This window comes from Oncorhynchus masou, chromosome 24 (genome assembly GCF_036934945.1).
Source record: "Oncorhynchus masou masou isolate Uvic2021 chromosome 24, UVic_Omas_1.1, whole genome shotgun sequence".
Taxonomy (NCBI): domain Eukaryota; kingdom Metazoa; phylum Chordata; class Actinopteri; order Salmoniformes; family Salmonidae; genus Oncorhynchus; species Oncorhynchus masou.
In genome coordinates, this window is record NC_088235.1 from 84,947,325 (window position 1) to 84,962,386 (window position 15,062).

The 15,062-nt window shown below is 43.1% G+C and overlaps 1 protein-coding gene across 7 annotated transcripts in view; it reads right to left on the reverse strand.

Annotated features, from left to right (window-relative positions):
• lrrc7 (leucine rich repeat containing 7) overlaps window positions 1-15,062 on the reverse strand; it is a 190,825-nt gene that overhangs the window by 144,600 nt on the left and 31,163 nt on the right. For all 7 annotated transcript variants that reach the window (XM_064935349.1, XM_064935353.1, XM_064935350.1 and 4 more), the window contains exon 2: window positions 2-310. The gene's annotated coding sequence lies outside the window, so the exon portion shown is untranslated. The remainder of the gene's footprint in view (window position 1; window positions 311-15,062) is intronic.

Genomic DNA, 15,062 nt, shown 5'->3' on the forward strand with positions numbered 1-15,062 from the left:
CCAGGGCAGACAGGGGACGGCCTTGGGTTTGTGTTGCCTATGTTGTCGGTTTGGCCAGGGTTATTAGAAGGCCCCTGGATTTCACTGGTGGTGGATGGACACAGTCGCCCAGTGCATTGACCTGCGTTTGTTCTTGTTGTCCTGCCTCATCTTTGCATCCCTGTCCGTGCAAATCCTGCAGGGCACTAGGCTCTGGAGAAGTCTCTTGTTACATCCTCCATGTTATGTACAGTTGGCACTCCTGCCACTCTCCTGCTCTCAGTCCCAATGTGATGATGAATGCTTGTTACTCCTTAAGCACCAATGATTCCTAAGAAAATGAAGAAAAGGGAAGGGAAAGACATCTTTAGTTCTGCTCCACAGGTTGCTCGAGTGGTCTGTTGTTTTGGTTCAATACGAGAAAAGATTTCCAACAGCAGACACAGTACATTAAAATGTGTATTATTGTTATCTCTGAAAAGAGAATCATGGAGGGCTGTGGCACAAGAGAGATGAATTGAGGGCATGTTTAGTACATCATATAGCTTGCCATTAAAAAGATTCTCTAGTTGAAAGCCTCATGAAAAATCTGCCAGTGCACTCATGGCAATGTGCTTTATTTAGTGAGTGAAACATTTCCCTATTTTACTGAGGAGCAGGAGGACTCTGCTGCCTGCGATGGCCACACCATTCATGTCTTCAGGAAAGAATGCTTTTAAACTTGAAAAGAGTGGAAAATAATGAAGCCCTTGAAAAAGGCATTTAGTAATTATTATATATCCCTGCATAGAAGGACTTATCCCACAGTTAAATGTTTCAAAACCAAGTATAAATTCTGCACTCAATGTTCTCATCAATACACTTCAACATCTCTGTGTTTTCTCCCAGAGTAGAACAAAACAGACCTTACATCATCACCCCTTAAGCAGAGAATGTAGATAGATTAGGTTTATGTAAATTCACTGAAAGTTATTTCTGTTCTATGGCATGATTGCCTGTCATGGCAATCAAATCAACCCACTGTCCATATTGTGTCAATGCTGAGAGCAGAAGAGTATTTAAATCTGTAGCCATGGTGAGCATGAGTCATAAGAACACATGTTCATTAAACTATTGAGGCTATTTAGATGCTCAGTTAATAGAACAACCTAGATACCAATGCTGTATACTTCCTCAAAACAAGGCAAGAGCTCAATTTATTTTCTTAAAAACTTCAATTTGTAAATGTGGTCTACATAATGTTGTGGGGCAATGTGAACTCAACTGTGTTCTATTATCATAGAAGTCTCTTAAATGTTTGATTTTGCAGCTGATTTTATATCATTCACACTGTAATGTTAGCTGGATGGGCTGAGCCTCACTGCAAATAACTTAAATCACACTTCCCTGCTCTTAAACCATGGGGCCACAGAAGAACTAAACATACAGTACCCTCAGACTCAGAAGGAGGATGAGTGAGTCATTGGCATGAAATGGAATTGCGGGTATTAAACCCAAATGTGAGTTGATTGAGAGAAAGAAGTTTCGGCTGTGAGTGACAGCAGGCAGCATCAGTGTTGTGATGGAGACATGTCTATTTTCATAAGCTTTATCCTTGAGAATACCAAGCTCCACCTTACGGATTTATGCCCTTCTGTTCACATTTGTTTGGTTGCCATACCATGGATCTCCCTTTAGGATCTCCCTTTAGGATCTCCCTTTAGACTGCAAGCCAATGGCATGATCATGACTGTCCAGTTAAGGCTTGGATAATGAATTCCTCATCATGGTTACCCCTGACCTCTAACTCATATACTAAAGCAGCTTCTAGACTAGAGGAAGGTCCACCAGCAGACATGCCATCATCCTCAAAGATATGTTACTTAAGAGTACCTCATTATGCACACAATGAAAATCCTCAATTATTGAAAATGGATCATTATGAATTCATGTTTAATGATTGCATTTGAGTGGTTATTGCATATGACATTGACTAATACAGTATTCATGTAGCTCTCATGTAGATATTGTTCTGCTCGAGATTGGATATTTAACTTAAAGTACTTACTGTAGCCATGTGTACTTTACTTATTCAATATTAAATTACATTATTTTCCATTTTATATTTCCCTTGTTGCTCCTGTGTGCTGAATATGGGCTACATACACACCTGCATTTCTAAAAAACAATGACGTGTCATTTTGTACTTTGCAGTACACATAAGACCATCCCCAGGCATGACTCAGAAAGAACACCCAAAACTGAATTCAACTACAAAGTGCTGTCATGTTAATCTTCTCAGCCTCTAATACGGTTCCCTTTCAAACTTAATCAATCAAGTAAAGACAGGAAAATAAATACTAACTGTTCATAGTTTGAACGTCCCTGAGGCGAATGAGAGTATTTTCTCCCCTTAAAACAGAAGTGTTGCTGCATGCTTTCCCAGAGGTAAACACCTATCAGTGAAAACGCAGAGGTATTTCCCTTATATTATATTGCATACATCCATTTTCTTTCTCGACACATTTAATTATCCTGTAAAATATTGTTTTAGTTATAATCAGCCAAGATGCTTTTTGGAGTATTTAACACTTGCCCACTTTGGAAGCCCATTTTAGAGAACCATATTTCCATATTCCATATTAATGAGCCCAGAGAGGGCATAGCTTACTACAGAGTAGGCTGGGCAGCCTAAGGTGAAGATAAACTTAGCCTGATAGCATGTAATCTTAACCCATGAAGTCATGGTTTCTCCCAGTTTCACTATGCTGCATCAAATAAGTCTGGTAAAGCAAGCATACAATATGTTAAGCAACAATACCCCAGTGTATTAACAGCTCATTCACCCTTCCCTTGAATATAATGTGTAACTCTCCCACCCACACAGCAGGTAAAGTGATGAGTCATCTCATCTGCAGCTGTGCCCCAGCCAGGTAAACACTGTGTGCATAAAGATGACCACTCACACCAACCACTCTGCCCTGATGAGTAAATGTCACCTCCCACCCCCACCCCCACCACCACCACCACCACCACCGCATGTCCAGGTAAACAATGACGGGCCCCTTCAGATCCTCTCTGCTGCCAGCCTCGTGACTGGCAAGGGCAGCTTTAGTGTAGTGAGTGGTGTTAGTGGAGTCCCATGGCAGACGGGGGCAACCTGATGAAATAAGGCTGACGGTGGGGGAACCACGCACAGATTAAAAGTGGTTAAATCACAGCTGGGTAGGCGTGCGGGCGGATCAATGGAAAGAAAGTATCTCTCCCTTAGTTCCACCAGTGAGCAGCATTTAAACATGCCAAGCTCAGACTCAATCACTTTACTTAATGTGCCTCATTCGTTTTAGGGTTGTATAGGCAGTAGCTGGGGGAGACACAGCACGCTTCATCACAAAATGTATTGTATAGCTCAGATGGTATAGTACAGAACATAAAGGACAATTTGCAGCATTTGTGACAATTAGAGTGTTTGTGACAATTAGAGCAGAGCAGCCATCTTATATTTTAATATTAATTTTTAGAGTAAAGCCAAATGTTACTAATTTCCCTTTCTCTTTTTTCTGACCAACTTTTTATGTATGTTTGTCAGTCAAAACCACATGCATGGTCATTGAGTAATTTCTAACCCTCACTCAACTGAGGGAATTTCATCCTCCCTCTCAGACGAAGTCAGTCACGATGGCAACCAGATTCACTTACAGTAGTACTGTAGCTTCAGCCACTCAACTCAATCATGTTAGAATCCTGACCTCAAGACAACTTCAGACCCAAGAGGCAGGCTGGCCACAGAGCCAAAATAAGCAACATACTGTATACCCTCTCTCTGAATGAGGTTGACAAAAACTGGAGAACACTAAATCTAATACAAGGGCATCAGAGAGGTTCTATGTGGGTGTATGTTCTATAGGTATCTATAGATTTCAAATGTAGGTAAGCTTTATTTGTGGTTAATGCTTGTGTGGAGTACTGCACTACACTGCTCCTCCACTGACTCTAACCAATGCACATAGGCCTACATTTGCCAATAGTAATGTGAGCACAGTCAGCCGGATGGTGAGCGCCTCTAGAAAAGTCAAATCAAATAGTTTATTGTTCACATACACAGATTTCAGCTCCAACAGTGCAGTAATAACAAATATTTGTATATCTAACCCCATATAGACCAGAGCCTGTCGTTTCCAATGGGAGCAAAGTGATCATAGTGGGCAGAACAAGCAAGGAGGTGGGCCGAGCCAAGTACAAGCTAGTGAGATTCTATTGGCGCATTCAAGCATTAATTTGCATATTAACGTTAGAGAACTCCGACTCTGTGAATTGCTCGTGTGCAATAACTCAATTCGCCCTTGCACTCCTTCTAAACAATGCAGTCCATTCTGAAGAATTTAGTTTGCAGGGGGGGGGGGGTATTGCAAATAGTCTGTGTAGCCAATTGATTAGCTGTTCAGGAGTCTTATGGCTTGGGTGTACAGTCGTGGCCAAAAGTTTTGAGAATGACACAAATATACATTTTCACAAAGTCTGCTGCCTCAGTTTGTATGATAGTAGTTTGCATATACTCCAGAATGTTATGAAGAGTGATCAGATGAATTGCAATTAATTGAAAAGTCCCTCTTTGCCATGCAAATTAACTGAATCCCCCCCCCAAAACAAAATTCCATTGCATTTCAGCCCTGCCACAAAAGGACCAGCTGACATCATGTCAGTGATTCAGCTGTTGGATCGGGGCACCACCAGTACAGAGCTTGCTCAGGAATGGCAGCAGGCAGGTGTGAGGTCATTTGCACGCACAGTGAGGCGAAGACTTTTGGAGGATGGCTTGGTGTCAAGAAGGGTAGCAAAAGAAGCCATTTCTCTCCAGGAAAAACATCAGGGACAGACTGATATTCTGCAAAAGGTACAGGGATTGGACTGCTGAGGACTGGGTTAAGTCATTTTCCCCTTTCCGATAGTTTGGGGCATCCAGAAAAAGCTTGTCCGGAGAAGACAAGGTGAGTGCTACCATCAGTCCTGTTTCATGCCAACAGTAAAGTATCCTAAGACCATTCATGTGTGGGGTTGCTTCTCAGCCAAGGGAGTGGGCTCACTCACAATGTTGCCTAAGAACACAGCCATGAATAAAGAATGGTACCAACACATCCTGCAAGAGCAACTTCTCCCAACCATCCAGGAACAGTTTGGTGACTAACAATGCCTTTTCCAGCATGATGGAGCACCTTGCCATAAGGCAAAAGTGATAACTAAGTGGCTCGGGGAACAAAACATCGATATTTTGGGTCCATGGCAAGGAAACTCCCCAGTCCTTAATCCCATTGAGAACTTGTGGTCAATCCTCAAGAGGTGGGTGGACAAACAAAAAACCCGAACTCCAAGCATTGATTATGCATGAACGGGCTGCCATCAGTCAGGATGTGACCCAGAAGTTAATTGACAGCATGCCAGGGCGGATTGCAGAGGTATTGAAAAAGAAGGGTTAACACTGTAAATATTGAAATGCTTGTAATTATACTTCAGTATTCCATAGTAACATCTGACAAAAAAATATTTAAAGACACTGAAGCAGCAAACTTTGCGGAAATTAATATTTGTGTCATTCTCAAAACTTTTGGCCACGACTGTAAAAGCTATTTTGGAGCCTCTTTGACCGAGACTTGGCTTGCCGTGAGGTAGCAGAGAGAACAGTCTATGAATAGGGTGGCTGGAGTCTTTGACAATTTTTAGGTCCTTCATCTGACACCTCCTGGTATAGAGGTCCTGGATGGCAGGAAGCGTGGCCCCGGTGATGTACTGGGCTGTATGCACTACCCTCTGTAATGCCTTGTGGTTGGAGGCAGAGCAGTTGCCATACCAGTCAAGATACCCCGTCAGGATACTCTCGATGGTGTAGCTGTAAAACCTTTTGAGGATTTGAGGACCCATGCCAAATCTTTGCAGTCTCCTGAGGGGGAATAGGTTTTGCCCTCTTCATGACTGTCTTGGTGTGCTTGGACCATGTTATTTTGTTGGTGATGTGGACGCCAAGGAACTTGAAGCTCTCAACCTGCTCCACAACAGCCCCGTCGATGAGAATGGGGGCGTGCTCGGTCCTCCTCTAACGATGTACGCTGAGAATCGGGAAGCAAGTTCAGGAAGTGAATACATTTAATAAATAAATGAACATGAACTAAACAAGAAACATGAATAGCGCACCGACATGAAACAGAAACAGAAACAATAACACCTGGGGAAGGAACCAAAGGGCGTGACATAAATAGTGCAGGTGAACAAGGAGGTGATGGAGTCCAGGTGATTGTCATTAGGCGCTGATGCGCGTGACAGGTGTGCGCTATAATAAACAGCCAGGTGACCTAGAGGCCAGAGAGGGAGCACACGTGACAGTACTCCCCTCCCCGACATGCAGCACTAGCTGCAGGACAGCGACCAAAATGACGATCCCGGGGATCAGGAGTGGACAGGTCACCTATGCTGAGGCATGGAAACCTGTCGATCCGGCTGAGGAGAGGGAGCATGGCGACCTAGAGAGCCGGAGAGAGAGCATATGTGACAGTTCCCCCTCTCCAGCGCGCAGCTCCAGCCGCAGGACACCAACCAAAGGGACGATCCCGGGGATCAGGAGTGGACTGATCGCCTCCGCTGAGGCGCAGAAACCTGACGAAGCGGCTACTCCCCGGTTGCTTTGGCCGAGGCACGGGAACCTGTTCACCCAGCTGAGGCATTGGAGCCGATCGAGCCCGCTGAGGCATGGGAGCCTGTCGAGCCAGCTGAGGCATGGGAGCCTAACAAACCCGCTGAGGGATGGGAGCCTGTCAATCCCGCTGAGGTAAGGAAACCTGTCGAGCCAGCTGAGGCAGGCAAACCCGTCAAACCCGCCGAAGCATGGGAGTCGGACAAACCGGCTGAGGCCTCCGACAAACCGGCTGAGCTCTGGTACTGACACCCGGACCCGACATCACCTCCAACACAAAAACAAAACAAAAAACACTCCCTGATGCTTCCCTTTGGTGAGGAGTTATTCTGTAAAGATGTATGCTGAGAGTCGAGAAGCAAGTTCAGGGAGTGAATACATTTAATAAATAAACAAACATGAACCAAACAAGAAACACGAATTACGCGTAACAGGTGTGGCGCAATAATAAGCAGCCTGGTGACCTAGAGGCCGGAGAGGGAGCACACGTGACACCTCCTTTTCCTGTAGTCCACAATCATCTCCTTTGTCTTGCTCATGTTGAGGGAGAGGTTGTTGTCCTTGCACCACACGATCAGGTCACTGACCTCCTCCCTATAGGCTGTCTCATCGTTGTCTGTGAAATATCTGTCTCATTGTTCTATCTGTGGTAATAACAACACAACAATAATACCAACATTTTAAATAAAGAAATGAAGAAATATCAGAATGAGCAATGTCAGAGTCCGGAATATAAATATATATTTAAAATTATATAGACAGTATGGACAGTATATGAATAGAAAATGTACAGCAGTAGTTATATTGCAGAAACCATGACTAAAATACTGTATATACATTTCGCGGTAAGGTCTACACCTGAAATATAAGCATTTCACGGTAAGGTTGTTGTATTCGCCACATGTGACAAATACAATTTTATTTGATTTACATATAATGTGGTTAAAACTTCTTCGGGATCGGTGTCCCATCCACGGGACGGTTGAGCTAACGCAGTCTATTACAATTAGCATGACATCATGCAACAAGAAATTACATAAGTAACAAGAAAATTTCCCAGGGCATAGACATATCTGACAGAACGCTTAAATTCTTGTTAATCTAACTGCACTGTCCAATTTACAGTAGCTATTAGAGTGAAATAATACCATGCTATTGTTTGAAGAGAATGCACAGTTTTGAACATGAAAAGTTATTAATAAACAAATTAGGCACATTTGGTCCTGATAAAAAAATTTGAACAGAGATGCAATGCTTCATTGACTCAGTCTTAAACTTTGCACATACACTGCTGCCATCTAGTGGCCAAAATCTAAATTGCAGCTGGGCTGGAATAATACATTATGGTCTTTCTCTTGTATTTCAAAGATGAAGGTACAAAATAGCGGTTGTTTTTTTCTTTGTGTTATCTTTTACCAGATCTATTGTGTTATATTCTCCTACATTCCTTTCACATTTCCACAAACTTCAAAGTGTTTCCTTTCATATGGAACAAAGAATATGCATATCCTTGCTTTAGGGTCTGAGTTACAAGCAGTTTGTCACGTTCTGACCTGAGTTCTTTTGTTATGTCTTTGTTTTAGTATGGTCAGGGCGTGAGTTGGGTGGGTTGTCTATGCTCCTTTTTCTATGTGGTGTTTTTTTGTTTGGCCGGGTATGGTTCTCAATCAAAGGCAGGTGTCATTAGTTGTCTCTGATTGAGAATCATACTTAGGTAGCCTTTTCCCACCTGTGTTTCGTTGGTGATTATTTTCCATTTCAGTGTTTGCACCATTCGGGACTTTCCGTTTTCATTTTGTTTCTCTTGTTCCTTTTGTATTCTGTATTCATTCTCATTAAATTAAATTATGGATACATACCACGCTTCATTTTGGTCCTCCGATCCTTCCTACTACTCCTCCTCAGAAGAGGAGGAAGAAAGCCTTGACACAGTTAGATTTGGGTATGTCATTTTAGGTGAACATTTTAAAAAGGGGGTGGTACCAAGGCCAAAACTGTTTAAAACATACATTTGCCTAACCTGATTTCAAAAGTGTGTTCCCGCGATTGCAATAAGAATTGTTGTGCAATTACATCAGTGCCATTTATGATGAGGGAGGATTTTTTTTTGATATGCGCATGGTCTTATTTCTATTACAGCATATTGCATGACTGTCACTCATATTACATTCACCCAGTTCAATGTAACATTGATAGGTTTAGGCTACTACATGATACTCTAATTTTCCCTATTCCATCATGAGGTTGCTACAACTTAGCCTATGAATGAAAGTTTACAACGTAAGTGCACACAGGTCGAGAGTGTTCAATACCGCCTTGCACACTTTTGCCTGCATCTAGTTTATCTAGGGTGTAATCATTAGTCCAACAGTTTCTATTGGACAAATTCAGCTATTTTTTTATCCCTGTTTCGTTTGCTGCCGTTTAAAAAGGTTTTTCAAAATAATCCGCAGAATGAATACACCCCTAATGACATGGAAACACAGTGCATTTTCATAGCAGCCGCGTTGTATTCCTTCTCGCTTCTATGCACTCTCTTCCGCTCACCTTTTGTCACGACTTCTACCGAAGGTAACTCCTCTCCCTGTTCGGGCGGCGCTTGGCGGTCGACTAGCCACCACCGATCCCTTTTTCCTTTTCTGTTCGTTTTGTCTTTGGTTCTTTTTTCACACCTGGTTTCATTTGCGTTAATTTCTGTGTGTTTAAGGGTAACCTGTTGCCTGCCTAAGTTTGTGCGGGATTAGTCTTTTTATGTATGTGCTCGGTTGTATTTACCGTTGTTTTGTTTTCACGGTTATGCAAGTGTATTATTGTGTCGAAACTGTGTTCTCTGTAACGAGGTCGTAGTCCTTTTCGACTGTGCCATTCCTGTGTTGGTGGACTGTCTTATTAAAACACGCTTCTCAGACATCCCTGCTCTCCTGCGCCTGACTCCTACACCTATCACCTAGACGCACCTTATCACAGAATCCCGCACCAACTCATGGAGTCAGCAGGAGCGGACGCGCTCCCCGTGTCTATGGAGGAGTGCGTTCAACACCACACGGCAGTGTTACACCGGCTGGGGACCGCAATGGATCAGGTGATGGCGACAATGGAAAGATGGGAGAGAGCTGGCCTTCCCACACCTCCATCAGCCACACCCCAACCAGTACCACCACCCTCTCCTTCATTGCCTGGGTACACTATAGAGGTCTAAATTTCATCATGGTGGGGTACCCGCTACCTCTCATTGCCACGGAGATTTAGTCATTTCACGGAGCACGCTTTTTCAGAAAAATGGATCTCAGGAGCTCATATAACTTGGTGCGTATCCAGGAGGGAGATGAGTGGAAGACAGCATTTAGTACCACATACGGCCATTATGAGTACCTCGTCATGCCGTACGGGTTGAAGAATGTTCCAGCAGTCTTCCAATCTTTTGTAGAAGAGATTCTCAGGGACCTGCATGGGCAGGGTGTTGTGGTTTATACCAATGATATTCTGGTCTATTCCGCAACACGCGCCGCGCATGTGTCTCTGGTGTGCAAGGTACATGGGCGACTGTTGGAGCATGACCTGTACGTCAAGGCTGAGAAATGCTTGTTCTTCAACAGGCCGTCTCCTTCCTTGGGTGTCGCATTTCCACATCAGGGTTGGTGATGGAGTGTGACCGCATTGCAGCCGTGTGTAATTGGCCGACTCCAACCACGGTAAGGAGGTGCAGCGGTTTTCCAATTACGTCCCGGAGGTTTATCCGGGGTTTTGGGCAGGTGGCTGCTCCCATTACGTCACTGCTGAATGGGGGGCCGGTGCGTCTGGGGTGGTCGGCTGAGGCGGACAGGGCTTTTGGTCGCCTGAAGGCCCTTTTCATCTCGGCCCCCGTGCTAGCGCATCCGAATCCCTCTTTGGCATTCATAGTGGAGTTGGACGCGTCCGAGGCTGGGATTGGAGCCGTGCTCTCACAGCGCTCGGGTACGCCACCAAAGCTCAGCCCGGCGGAGCGAAGCTATGATGTGGGGGATCGGGAGCTGCTGGCTGTCGTCAGGGCCCGGAAGGTGTGGAGACATTGGCTTGAGGGCGCTCAATACCATTTTCTCATCTGGACTGACCACCGTAATCTAGAGTACATTCGGGCAGCGAGGAGACTGAACCCTCGTCTGATTTGGTAAGCTCACACGTCCACACCTTTTCCCTTTGTTTGTGGGCTTCAACGCACATGTAATGATGGGGCGGTGGGTCAGAAGCAGGTGCAGGTAAAAATGTTTTAATAAATAAATAAAATATAATACAAAACAAGACACATGAACAACACACAGACAGGAAACAGAAACAATGACGCCCGGGGAAGGAACCAAAGAGAGTGACATATATAGGGCAGGTAATCAAGGAAGTGATGGAGTCAAGGTGAGTGATGACACGCAGGTGCATGTAACGACGGTGACAGGTGTGCTCCATAACAAGCAGCCTGGTGACCTAGAAGCCGGAGATGGAGCACACATGACAGCACAACACATCAGCTGTATGTGATCAAGCAAAGAAAACAACGTTCCAAGCCAAACCAGGTCATAACCGCCACACAGCCGACATCGTTGTCCCCATATTAGCTAAAGTAACGTCCTAGTCAACATAGCTAATAGAACTAATGCTTTGTAGTAACATTAGTGTATAGTCAGTAAGCAGTTTAGCAGTTACACCGCCGGACCGGGTGACAATAAATGAATAAAGCCAAAAGCTTACCTTGACTTGGAAGAGTTCCAGTGTTGTGTTGGAATAGTCATAGCCAGCTAGCTAACATAGCATCCCTCTGTTTGAGACAGGTGTTTGAGTAGGTAAACTAGCCAGCTGCATTTGCTAGCTAAGTAAGTGAAACTGAAACTGAAAAAATATAAAATCTCTCTCTCTCTCTCATGCTTCTCCTTCAATTTTGAAGAAATTAATTTGTTCAAAACTGTTCAACTATTGTATTCTGAGTCAACTACTGTACTGTAGTTCTAGATAACTCTTGCTTAGGTTTTCAGTACTAGATCCATTCTCTGATCCTTTGATTGGGTGGACAACATGTCAGTTCATGCTGCACTGATCTCAAAAACGACCTCTATAGAATCCATATGACGGATTCCTGTTCACGTGACGGAATCCAGAATCCTGTTCACGTGCTAGTCGGAACTCTGAAATGTACGACTTGCTAAGTGGTTGTAGTTATACACATGCAGCGTTCAACCAGTTAGCATGTCGGTTGAACGCGGCACGTGAACGAGACATAAGTGCATAGAGTCATAGAACATTAGTCACTTTAAAAAGTGACTGCCCTGAAAAACAGCTAATCCCTTTGAAAAGGACCGATGTGGCATCGATATGAGTCAGAAACATTTATTCCAGTGTCAAGATTTACTACCAAGTGTAAATATGATTATTTTGGTTATGAAGTCAATCTCGTCTGAAACAGAGTTTGGAACCTCACAACGAGTAAATGAAGGTTGGGTTTGGATTACAATTATGTCAACAAACCATACCCACTTTTGCCAAGCTCCACTTGCATATTGACCCTCCTCCCACTTCACTTCTCTTCATTGAGGGGAGTCGATTAATTGGCATAAGCCAGGTGCTCCGTTCACAGCTCATGGCGAAGTCATGATATCTGAAGTGAAATAGAAAGGTGAATGCAGCAACCAGGTGGGTTCCACCATGCTAATCATAACCACCATTGATAATGTAATCAGTGCTCGGTATGTGTGTTTGTGTGTGACCGACCAGTATCTTTGATGAGGGGCCAGGAGATGATCTCCACTGCCATGCCCTGGCAAAGCCCTTACCTCCAGCCTCACCTTTTGCCTGCTCGCCAACGGTTGTCGATGGGGAAACCAGAATTAGGTAGGTTTAATCGGACCGGTTAAAACTTCAACATAGTATATGTCTGTTTGTCAGAGATCATCTATCTTAATAGAACAGTGACTATGTGTGTATTCGTTCACAGATGCATCTATGGTGCCAGCACTTGTTAGACTTGCAAGATGATGTGATGGAGCCCTGACCGACAGACAGGCTGATGTCTCTGAATGGAGAGAGACCTGGCACTCTGCATAAAAATGTTAATTTCACTTGTATTGTCTTTTTTTATTATTGAATTGAAATGTATCAGTCAATATGGGGAAGGAGAAACCCTGTGTATTCTGCAACAGGATCAGGGAACTCCTGTGGTATACGGGACACCACACAGGAAGGTGTGACCACTGTGACATGTTTGCCAAGGTAGCCCCATTGCCACCACCAAAATGCCGATAGGCACAGTATCTGTATCGGCTGGGAATGACAATCAAAGGTGAAAGGTGCACAGTGTTATATTAACAGAACACTGCTTCTATAGTATTATGTAAAGGGTTGTTTATACTATATGGACCTGTTACAACATTTGAAAGATATCAAAACTCTTATTTTAGAATATCTACAGATAAATGTATATCTACCTATATCTACCTACATCTGCCTGTAGTTATTGAACTCAACCTGCAGGAGGTTTGTTTGTTGTGATTGAGTGAGGGAAAACAGCTGTGGGCAAGGTTCTGACAGATGGGTATGTCTTGATGGTGGCAAGGACACATCCAAGAAACACCACATCAAACCACACCCCCAACCCAACTCACGTTTGGCTTCTGTCATGCCCGCCACATTAGTAATGTTTACATACTGTTTAAAAAAAGAGTGGTATCCCATTTTAACATTTCTACAATGATTATCCATCTACTCCTTCAGTTGAGCATGTGTCATTGATTTACAAATACACTTTTACAGCTGGAGTTTCAAGAGGTTTAGATGCAGCTGTGCAACAGAACTTTTAAAGGGGCAATGTCGTTTTAAAAGAGCAATGACGTACTTTGTAATAGAAACAACAAAAAATCGTATTTTGGGTGAATAATAATGAATATTTATTTATACGTACTTTCATATTTATAATAAAATAACAATAATTAATAATAATAACAATCAGGATGTTGTCTCCAATCGGGTAAACGCAGATGGAAAAACTCCATGCTTCCACCTACAGTATGTACATTATATAGCCACTATGCTTTATCAGTTGGGTTACAGGTGATAATGCTTATTGCTAATATCACATCTGATTATATAGATCATACATAGGCTACATGCATAGTTCAATATGTTAAAATAAACAATACTAACCTAAATGACAGAGTGAAAAGAAGGAAGCCAGTACAGAATAAAAAATATTCAAAAACATGCATCCTGTTTGCAATAAGGCACTAAAGTAAAATTGCAAAAAATGTGGCAAAGAAATTAACTTTATGTCCTGAATACAAAGCATTATGTTTGAGACAAATCCAACACAACACATCACTGAGTACCTGTCACGCCCTGACCTTGGAGAGCCTTTTTATTTTTCTATTTGGTTAGGTCAGGGTGTGATTTGGGTGGGCATTCTAGTTTTTCTGATTCTTTGTTGGCCGGGTATGGTTCCCAATCAGAGGCAGCTGTCTATCGTTGTCTCTGATTGGGGATCATACTTAGGCAGCCTGTTTTCCACCTTGGTTTGTGGAATCTTGATTTTGTATAGGTGCTGGGTAGCCTGCAGAACTTTACGTTCGTTTTGTATTTTGTTGTTTTTCGGTGTCATTAAAATAAAGAAAAATGTACGCCTACCACGCTGCACCTTGGTCCAATCCATCTTTAAACATATGTGACAGTACCACTCTTAATATTTTCAAGCATGGTGGTGCCTGCATCATGTTATGGGTATTCTTGTCATCGGCAAGGATAGGGGAGTTTTTTTAAATAGAAAGAAACGGAACAGACCTAGGCACAGGCAAAATCCTAGAGGAAAACCTGGTTCCGTCTGCTTTCCAACAGACACCGGGAGACAAATTCACTTTTCAGCAGGACAACAACCTAAAACACAAGGCCAAATATACACTGGAGTTGCTTACAAAGACAACATTGAATGTTGCTGAGTGGCCTATTTACAGTTTGGACTTAAAACAGCTTGAAAATCTATGGCAAGACTTCAAAATCACTGTCTAACAATGATCAACAACCAACTTGACAGAGCGTGAACAATTTAAAAAATAATAATGTGCAATTCTTGTACAATCCAGGGCCCAGATTCACAAACCTTCTTAAGAAGAAATTTCTTCTTAACTGCCATTTTTTCCCTTAACTATAGGCTTACTGTCACGCTCTGGTCGAAATATATTATGTTTATTCTTCATTTATTCGGTCAGGACAGGGTGTGACATGGGTTATTGTGGTGTGTTTTTGTCTTGGGGTTTTGTGGGATGTTTAGCGTTAGGGTTCTCAATCAGAGTCAGGTGATTATCGTTGTCTCTGATTGGGAACCATATTTAGGCAGCCATATTCTTTGTGTGTTTCGTGGGTGATTGTCCTTAGTGTCCTTGTTCCTGTCGCTGTGTTAGTTTACACTAGTATA